Below are 10,246 nucleotides of genomic sequence, written 5' to 3'. Positions count from 1 at the left end.
AGATATTATATAAATATATATATATATATATATATATAGATATATAGATACATTATCTTCTCTGTTGTACATAAACTCTCCTCCGGACTTTTCTACGTAATGCTACTGTAATTTTGTATACTTAGCGCATGTACACTTATACGTACTTTAAATAAAAGTCAATAATATATAATGGCATGTCTTAAAAACGTACCTGTCTGACATACTCAAGAAATTATAATCAACTTAAATAGTTAAGTGATAGTTGATTTAATAACAATGTTTTTGCATGCGAGATATATTATCCATAGTATTATGCATTATTATTGTAACTGCGAAATTTATTACTAAGATTTTTATCTCTTTACTGTGCAAATTATTTTTTAATCCCGATTTTTCTTCTAACTTTCAATTATTCGTATAAACTTTTCAAGTTTGTAATACTTATAATATTTAGGATGTTCTACATATAACGCTGAGTTTCCGACTTTATTTTGCTAGAATAAAAATTGTCTCGGAAAATATCACAAAGAGCAAACTTTCAAAAAAAAAACAAAAAAAAAAAGATATCTACGAAACAAATATACGCCAGAGAAAACAGAATAATCAAAAACAAAATAAGAATAATAGCGTTATGAGCGATAAAAAAAAGATTGAGCAAAAGTTACGTTACACGAATTAATCTATAATCATTGTAGGAACTATCACATTTATTATAATAGACATGCATCTCTCGATATAAGTTACTAAAATATTTTTTTATTAAAAAATTTTATGTAAATCCCCTATATAAATAATATATATACATATGTACCAATTATTTATTCTTGTAATAAATTTTTAACGTGTTGTACATAAGTTTTGATGTCTCAACCCATTCACCTTTTTCTCGTACTCGTCGACGACATATAATTCTGCGCGGCTCACCGTAAAATCATAAACAGCGACTTGATTAATTTCCAATCAGCGGGTTTATTGTTTCGCAAATTCGATTATGTGTGCTCAACATTTATGGAAGCAATTTCGGGTACGGCCCTACGCACGTCGTCGTCGTCGGCAACGACATATACGGCCCGACGATTTCTTGCTGAGAGAGAAAAAGCGGCGACGTGCGCCGGTCCGCGTTTCGCGATTCGTCGCGGGCCGCGACTAAAACACGAGCCTAATCCACAAAACAAACCGATCCTCCAGAGAGTCCAGAGTCCCATTCGAGAGGCGATCTCTCTCTGTATGCGATGAAAGGCTCGATTCGTCGGAGAGTCCCGGCCGAAAACTATTGCAAACCACTTTATTTATAACAGCAATATTATTAAAATTTTGCTAGTCGCGATAGAGCAATCGACGAACGTTTTCGACGATTATATATTATCTTTTTGGCGCTATAAAATATATAAAAGTTTAATTTTTAGCGGACAATATACGTTGTCATATAGATGTTATTGAGGTCAGCGATCATCCATATAACGCATTGCAAAATTATAATTTTATTTGAAAAATTGAACGCGCAAAAAAAGCCACACGTATATTATTAAACCAATTAAACCAACTGCATATAATGCTATACAGAAGAGTTGATTCGACAAAAAATCATGAGTCAACGACACCTACCGTAAATGACTTTATTTACGCTACAGGTCCTTATTAGGGTTCCTCCATGCGTAGCAACCGCGACAGCAATTTAAATCGCATTGACCGCTCCCTTGCTTAACCATTTGTTTTTATAGACCAAAATGTGCAGTATTTGCAAAATTTTTTATGTTTTTTATTATATATAAAAAATGTTATATAAAATTACATATTATATGCCAATTTTTAGGAAGAAAAAATTAAGAGAAATAATAAATAATTGCACTTATTATATTGCTTTAACTTACGATATACACATATTTATACAAAAATTTTGTATTCTATTCTCGAATTAAAAGTTTTCTCTTATTTTCAACCTTCATTTTTTCCCGTTTATAAATTTTATATAATTTTAATAGATTTTATTTATAAAGAAATTGTATTGTATTTCCTTTGTACCTCATCTAGGCAAAAAACAGTATTTCACTTCAAAAATTAACAGGAGAAAAAGATTTTTTCTCCTATTAATTAAAGGGCAAAACTATAGATTAGATAAATTCATTTTTTGAAAATAGCATGATTTAAATGCTTAAAGTATCAAAGTAATCATTAGATTAATCTCATTGAGATCGAAAGTAAGAAAGAAATTTGCCCAAAAATATATACTGTGTGTGTATAAAAATTTAAATCGTGCATTATAATAATAAATGAGTTAAACTGCGTATATATTTTATTATTAAAGTTAAGAAATATTAGAGAGATATAAATATAAATTTTTATATCTATTGATATAAATTAAAAATTGAAAAATTTCTTGACAAATCTTCTTGACAGAAGATTGAAATAAATGTCAAAAACTGGTAAAAACGTCCCTTTAAGTTGCACGTTCTTTACGATATTTTCAAAACTTGTGTGCTAAAATTCTCAGCGCATTGAGAAATCAAAAGATCCGGTTTATAAAGGATTAAAAATATATGTACACTTCGGTAATTTCAGTCACGCGCGCATTTACACGAACACGGTAATAATAGGTAAAGTCACGTGTATCGGCCCGAAAATCGAAACATGCTATTAAGAGTGAATCGTCAAAGCCCGCGCGTCAATTTCGAAAGAAGTCGAAAATTTTATGTCCACCCTCTCTCCGGCAATCTTTTTATGCCATTCCGTCGCAACCCTTTGGAAGATCAAAAGCAGGTGACGTATACGCGACGTGTACAGCGCAGAAAAAGCATGTTGTGGAGAAACGGTGGGGATAAAGTTTTCGTTGGCGTGCGCGCACCAGCCACTACTACCATTCGGATTGTTACCCCTCTCTTCGAGACATTTAGCCGTCTCACTCCTTACCACGCCACTTTTGCCAAGTCGACGTTTGGATAAAGGGACTTTCTCTGTCGGTCAGAGAAAGGGGGGGGGGATGGAAGGGAGCTCGGAGTGACGCCCCCATAGATGTGAGTCCTACGTTGGTGGGGATGAATGTCCCATCTTCCTTCCACTCATCCCTCTACACGTTCTTTCATCTTTGTTATCGAGCAGAGTTTGCCCTCCCTCTCTTTCCCTCCTTTTCTGCTCACTGTTTCTTTCTATCTCTCTATCTGGTACCGCCGGCTGCTAGCGGCGCGGAAGGGATCCAGGGCGAGGGGAAAGCCGGCCGTGAAATTAAAACATGATGAGGGGTCCAGATTGAGATGCGAGGGAGAGAGACGCGGTGAAAGAGTAAAAAAGAAGGAACGGCGAGGAAGACGGAGGCAGAGCGACACGCGAAGACGAAGACGGCACTAATGCCAGGGACGCATCTGCGAGCGGGACATAAATGAGAATCGATTTTGCGGGTGGCGATCGCTATAGTCTTTGTTCGTGTACGTCACACCTCGACAAGTGAGAGATTCTTCACTCATTTAATTCTTTTCTTTTTTTTCAAAAGAGATATGCTTTTCCCATCACAAAATCTGTTTTTTTTTTTTTTAATATTTAAATATTTGGAATGCATTATCATAACAATGATATTGAAAATCAATACTTTGCTTGAATGAAGGACACCTATGATATTCTCCTTTATATTTATAACAATTAAGCATTCTTTGCTCGAATTAAAGTACAATATTTAATTCTACAACACGTTCGTGATACGTTTTATTATACGATACACGTTATAGATTCGTCATTTTATTCAAGATTGCACAAATAGTCGATCACAATGTCGTTATACCAAACGATCGCGGAAATGGTGTCCCTTTTACGCATCGCATGCCATGGAATAAATTGTCCAGAAATTTCTAAGATCGGCCCGCTTTGTAGGATTAGCCGAGCGCGACGGGCTACCAGCTACAAATCATCGGGTACCAGTCATCAGTTACCACCTATCACGTTGCCATACTAGACAAATATATACGTATTTGTGGAATATTATTACGATTCCCTCTCCCCCCCCCCTCCCGTAAAGCTACATCGACGCGAACGAATCTTTGAAGCGGTCAACCACTTCATTGTACGTTTTCCCCATGTCGTATAGTTTGCAAACCAGGCGTGATTGCTCATCAACTATTTATAACGACCCTCTTCATCTACCGTCTTGCGCTATATCCATTCATTCGTCAAAATGCTGCATCGCGTTTTATCACAGAGAAAAAAACAGAGAGAGAGAGAGAGAGAGAGAGAGAGAGAGAGAGAGAAAGAGAATCTTATATATTTCTGTATAATCTATAAATATAGCGTAAAAAAAATTTTAGATAACCAAAGCAAATAATTTATAATAGTAATATTGTTTAAATACATAATTACAAATAAACAATAAAAAGTTTTAACTCAAAGTTTTCCATTTAACTTAAAAAGAGAGGGGGAAGGGGGGGGGCATATATTCGCTGTTTGAAATTGCATGGTCTAATAAATAACGAACAAAGTCATACATCAAGATACATCCGCGGGATATTCACAGGGGCGTAACTTGTAAAAGTATTGTATGGATGCTCTTTAGTAAAGAGATGAGAGAATTCGTATCGTCCAGCCGCGGGTTAAGGGATCCAGAATAGCCATAAACCGACAACGTCCTTCTGTCCTTTCGTGTTCGAATTTTCTGTGAAATCCTTTTCACGCGATTGGTTACGCGGACGATCGGCATTGATGCGGGACGGATAGTTTCGGCGAGGGTGAGAAGAAGAAGGTGACGGGGAAATCGCCGAGTTCCTCTCCTACAACGGTTCTCTCTCTCTCTCTCTCTCTCTCTCTCTCTCCAAGGTACCCGACAGCACGAGATTTTGGTCTATAGATCACGGCGGGTTCGCTCTCCATCCTCCTTTTCAGGAAGCGGCACAATGCTGACATCGATGCGCTCTCTGCCGTTACAGGCAAAGCCGACCAGGTCGCGGCCCTGCTTCGACAAAGGATGCGAAGTCGGCCATTGTGCGGGTGATTTGGAACCTTGGGATAGAGGCCTTCCCTCTTTCTGCCGAGTTACCGAGATGTCTTCATTAGGTCCCACTTCGCCGCTTCGGGATATAGAGAACTGCGGCTCGTTACGATCCGGTGAAGAGGAGCAGAGTAGAAACGTCCAGGCGGACCAGCAGCGCTGAATTGTTCGACCGTAGAATGGACGGTGTTAATGCGGAGCGAGGAAAATTGCGCGTGTTCTCAAGAGATTTTTCGAGATAATGAGGGCGTCTAATTGTTTGACGCGGTGAAACCACACTAAAGACACTCCTTTTCTCTCAAAATTTCAAGGAGCGTTTCGAGAGGAATGCAGTCTAAATGCGATCAAATTAATGACAGGATTTTTTCACGGCACAGAGTGCTCTTGTGATTTAATAAGTGATATTCCGTTTCCGTTTACCGGATAAACTTGTTTATTTTTCAAAACACATAACGTCATTTATCAAATGTCATCGTTACTGCTTATGCACCAGTAAATATCTCTTCGTGGCGAATAAAATCAATCAGTTGTGCGACTTTTTTTTAATTTTTCGAGCCGCAGCGTGTGCGGTTGTCAAAGAAAATGCATGCAATTTGCGGATATTCACGATGAACGTTCGTGCGATGAATGGCACAAAGCCGGGACATTAGCCGGATGGATCCTGTCATTTGCCGGGATTTACCTGCCTTTCGACCTTTTTTGGTACGACATTTAGCCCTTCCCCTGCCGCGAGACGTCGCAAGTCAGGCCCGAAATGACAGCTTCTCTTCGAGCGGCAAAGCCGACAGATCCGCCCCGGCACGCAATTCATCGCTTCCGTCGTGAACATTAATCGGTATCCTGCAAAGTTCGTCAACCTTGTTCGATATTTTCGCCTGAAATAAGTCATGTTAAACGCAATAAACACAATAGCGCAAAATATACAAGCATATTATTCTTGCATAATGTATCAATTATAAGATAAATTCTAAAGAGCAAAGATGTAAGCATTGTATTTTGTCTTTATGTATAAATTTTGAAAAATATAATTTTATATAATTTTTTTTTCTTTAATTGTCTTTCTTTGTTATGTATAATATTTTTATGTTGTTTTATCATATAATTCTTTTATTATATATTTCTTTTATTGTATAAATTATTTTCTTTATATCATATGTATACCTACCATTAGTAAAAAAAAAAATATTTTTCCAAAGAATAAATCGTGTTTTATATTACTATATATTTTTATATAATTGTTTTATATTATTAAATTTTGAGAAACATTCTGCGTAGTTTAATCAACGGACGCAAATGAAGCAGGTCTTTCTCACATCGTAATGTTCGGAATGTCGCAAAACAATTTCAAGGATCCGAATAATTAGCGTCAATATATTTTAACGCTTTAGCTGTAAAGTCGCGCGAACATGGAGGAGAAGCTTTGTCACACACCTAATTAAATTCGTGGCGAGATCGCCGTGATCGACGATCGCTTAACCGATCGGACGGTCTTTTGGCGGCATCACAAATTTCTGAGAAACCCACAGACGGACCTTCGGACGGTCGAACGATCGAAACAGGAAATACCCGACTCTCCACCGTGAGACCAAACACGACAAATCTATCGTGCGATCGCGAATGTCATAAATTTCACTGAGATAAAAATCGGTAGAACACAACCGCGCGATAAATTGTCGAGTGGTCGAAAACAAATTTATAGCCCATAATCTTAAGGGCTATAATAAACTCGTTAATAATAAAAGAGCTTGTTTCCTGTAAAGGGTTTACTTGAGTTCATAAAAGAGTTCTTCTTAATTACGAAATCGACGACAGTACTAAAATATCACACATTGGAATGTAAGAATATATGTTTAGAAAAGTGTAATCTTAATTGTCATAATTAATAACATAATCCCCTCCTCCCCGCGCGATTTTAGATTAGAATACTAAAACCCTCGGCACATGGTACGACTTTTTATACTGATTTTGTCAATTGATATGTTGCGTGATGCTTAACGAAGTACGTATTCCAATCATAAGAATGCTAGTTTTGGCTTCACACGTGCAGATTGTCTTACGTGTTGAATTAATATTTTAGTTATAAGATTTCTAGAGATTTTAGCACAATTTTTCAAGATTCTAAAAATTCAAAACAAAATCCGTCAATAAATGAAATGAAATTACATTCATTCATAAGAAAATTCTGACATTCATTCATATATATAAATATAAGTTTCATTAGATTAAGATATCTGTCACTTTTAATTAATTATATGCAAAGCACGTAATGAAAATAGCACCAAACCTATTACCAAAAATTAGCACGCACAAAAACACGCAACACATAATATTTCAAGTTGCATAGCCAGTATGACTGCTAGCAAAATGTCTCGCATGCGATTTAATACGAAAAATCGAACCGCCCAGGACTTTAAATAGAAAAGCTAAAGTTGCTTGCGATATTCATTTCGAGATAAGTGTCTTTAGTTAAAGATGTCATATCGATGTCGAGCATAGTAAATACCGACGAAATTTGATTTTTCACGGTCGCCTAACATTTAGCGCCCCTCGGATTTTGTATATATACTGAATTTTTCCGGCCTACCTTCCGTTTTACTCTCCATTTTATCTCTTTTTTTCTTTTCTTTCTCTCTCTCTCTCTCTCTCGGTTTGTGGAACGTGTCGCACGAGCAAGGATCCGTGTGTAGAGTGAAGTGTATCTAGCGAGGCTGATCAAGCGGGAAATCATGGGGCCCCGGGAGGCGTAACAGGACCTCGCAAGATCCATTCGTTTTCCTTGATTTTCACGCCCGAATCGTTACGACAGGTTCGAAATCGCTTGGAATTTTCGAACGGCGATAATTTCCCCGGAACGTTGACTCGTCCACCTTCCAACCCGGTTCCATTCGTTACAGTGGCTTCGTTCCTTTCCGTGTCCGGGAGACCACGACCCCCTCACGCCGTGTCATGTATAAGCGAACGGCGAAACGTAATTAGCGCCAGTTCGATCCCTTTGTGTTATTCACAGGGCGTCGAGAACAAGATGATTACCGGTTCTCGGCAGGGTCCTGGCACACAGGCGTCGCCCGCCTGTTCGAAAATGAAAAATCGCATATCCGCCCTCATTCTCCCTCTCAATATGCTTGGCTTTCTTTGTATATTCGAGAAAACCTATTATATATTTCCCGACTTTCTACGAACGTTTCTTTCTTTCATCGTAAACTAAATATTCTGCTTTCGCATATATGCGAATATTGTAATTTGAAGTAAGAAGCATATGTATGATAACGAGGTATTCGTGCAAGATTTAATCTACGATTTTCCGAGGAATACGTCGAGGAGTATCCGTATAGTTTGCATGCCGCGGATAATGAAATGAGTCGATGATAAAGCGCAGCGCCAAGTAGCGTGAAGATCCTTTTGCTACTATAATACAATGTGCGGACAATAATTACGATATCGAGTTCGCGAGCAGGACAAGGAAGGACGAGAGAGCGTGGAGAAATCGGCGAAATGAAGGATGAGAGCACCGAGCCAATAAGGAATCAAGCGTGGACCCCCAACATCATAATTCATCTTCATCGGCTGTACCGGGTTGCCCAACTTTCCGGTGGATTAGCCGTCCGTCTCGCGCACATAATGATCGTGTCGACGACGGTAGGTAGAGAACCAAGAGGCAGCAGGTAGCGGCGAAGGCGAGAAGCAAAGAAGAATCAATTTTGGTTTTTCACATCCTGATCATCGTCGTCGTCGCCATCCGCCGTTCGTCGTCGTCATAGTCATCGTTGCAACCTCCGCAAGAAGCAACGGCAGATAGAGCAAACAAGGAACAAAGGGTCCCTCGGGGTGACTTGCGAAAGTCCCCTACGGCGACTTCTTACGCTCCTGAGCATCATGGGGCACGTTGGACCTTCATGAAGCTTTGCTAGGGGAACCTCACCGTGGAAAAACAATGAGGCGGCCCGATCAGGCTCGGGCTCGCTCCGCGGCCTCTCTGATTCGCCATGAAGCCAACAAGAAATTGACTACGATGGCTGCTCTCGCTGTTACCGTCAATGTGCCAGCGGCGCATTCTCCTTCTTCTCGCGTTCTCCATCTCGTCGAGAAACGAGGAGGATTCTGCGTTTTACCTCGCAAGCTTCTCTCGCGACTAATCATCACGCGATAAAAAGATCCCCTAACGATTCTTCGACGTTCGGCTTTTAGGCAAATAACGAGCAAAGCTAGTTGGACGTGGAAACACGATCGTACGTACGCGTTCTTTTATTTTCCCTCGTAAATTTCTTGTCCGCGAACGAGATATCGCAAAAACGTTTCATATCTCGTAAGCGCGCGATGCTTGCGATCCAACGGAGTGTGAATCTCGCGAGGCTTCCTTCGAAAACTTGGTCGATGAAACTTTGACTCCTCGCTAATTCGCAAACGATCTTATCTCAGGATCTCACTTGGGAGCAGGCTACTAACTCTCGACACCTAGGTGGTAACTTTTCGCTTTCGGTCGTTCCCTGTCCATTTCGGACAGTTTCGCCCTTCAACGCTGTTACGCACATACACACACGCTCTCTCTCTCTCTCTCATAAAAATTCAGCGAACAAGACACGGATAAGAGGTAGAGAGAGCTTCTCTCGCGCGGACATATCTCAACCTCCACTGTATGCAGATCGGCTGAACAGATAGGCGGCAGCGGAACTACGTTCCAACGTTCAGCATTTTCTTTGCGACGAGCTTCGACAAAATCGAAAGTGTTCTGGAAAGCGTCTGGTGATGTCGTCGTAAATCGTAATTCATTCGGCTTTTCCGTGATGCCGCGCATGGAAAATAAAGCGGGTCGATGCCCCCCCGCCGATTTTTCGGCACGACTTTTCTACTCGGCATTGCCCCTCATTCATTTTCTCGGCTGCCGGTGTCTGTATACATCTATAGAAAAAGGAAAAAAAAAAGGGAACATACATTGAGAAAACAAGAACCAGGAATGCGAGCCGAGTGAACGAGAGAAGGGAGAGGAGCCCAGTATAAATGGGGCTGTAAATCTGGCCGGCAGGCCTATTATAAGTTTATTACCGACTTTCCTCGACGCGCGACACTTCTTCGGATACGAGCCAAGAGTCCGATTTAAAACCTGTTACACTCACGCGCGGTACTGGCCAAGAAAGAGAAGAAAGAGAGAGACGGAGAAGTAGGAGGTGGAAGATGATGTTATATGTATCAGGGGCCATTAGTTATCTAGTTTACTGAAAAAAATTGTTGTGGCTTTCGAGCTGTTTGGCCAGTATTCGTAGCAGACGATAAAGAATCTGATAGTTATACATGTTATATATT

This window comes from Cataglyphis hispanica, chromosome 3 (assembly GCF_021464435.1).
Source record: "Cataglyphis hispanica isolate Lineage 1 chromosome 3, ULB_Chis1_1.0, whole genome shotgun sequence".
Taxonomy (NCBI): Eukaryota; Metazoa; Arthropoda; class Insecta; order Hymenoptera; family Formicidae; genus Cataglyphis; species Cataglyphis hispanica.
This window is presented reverse-complemented; position numbering follows the sequence as displayed.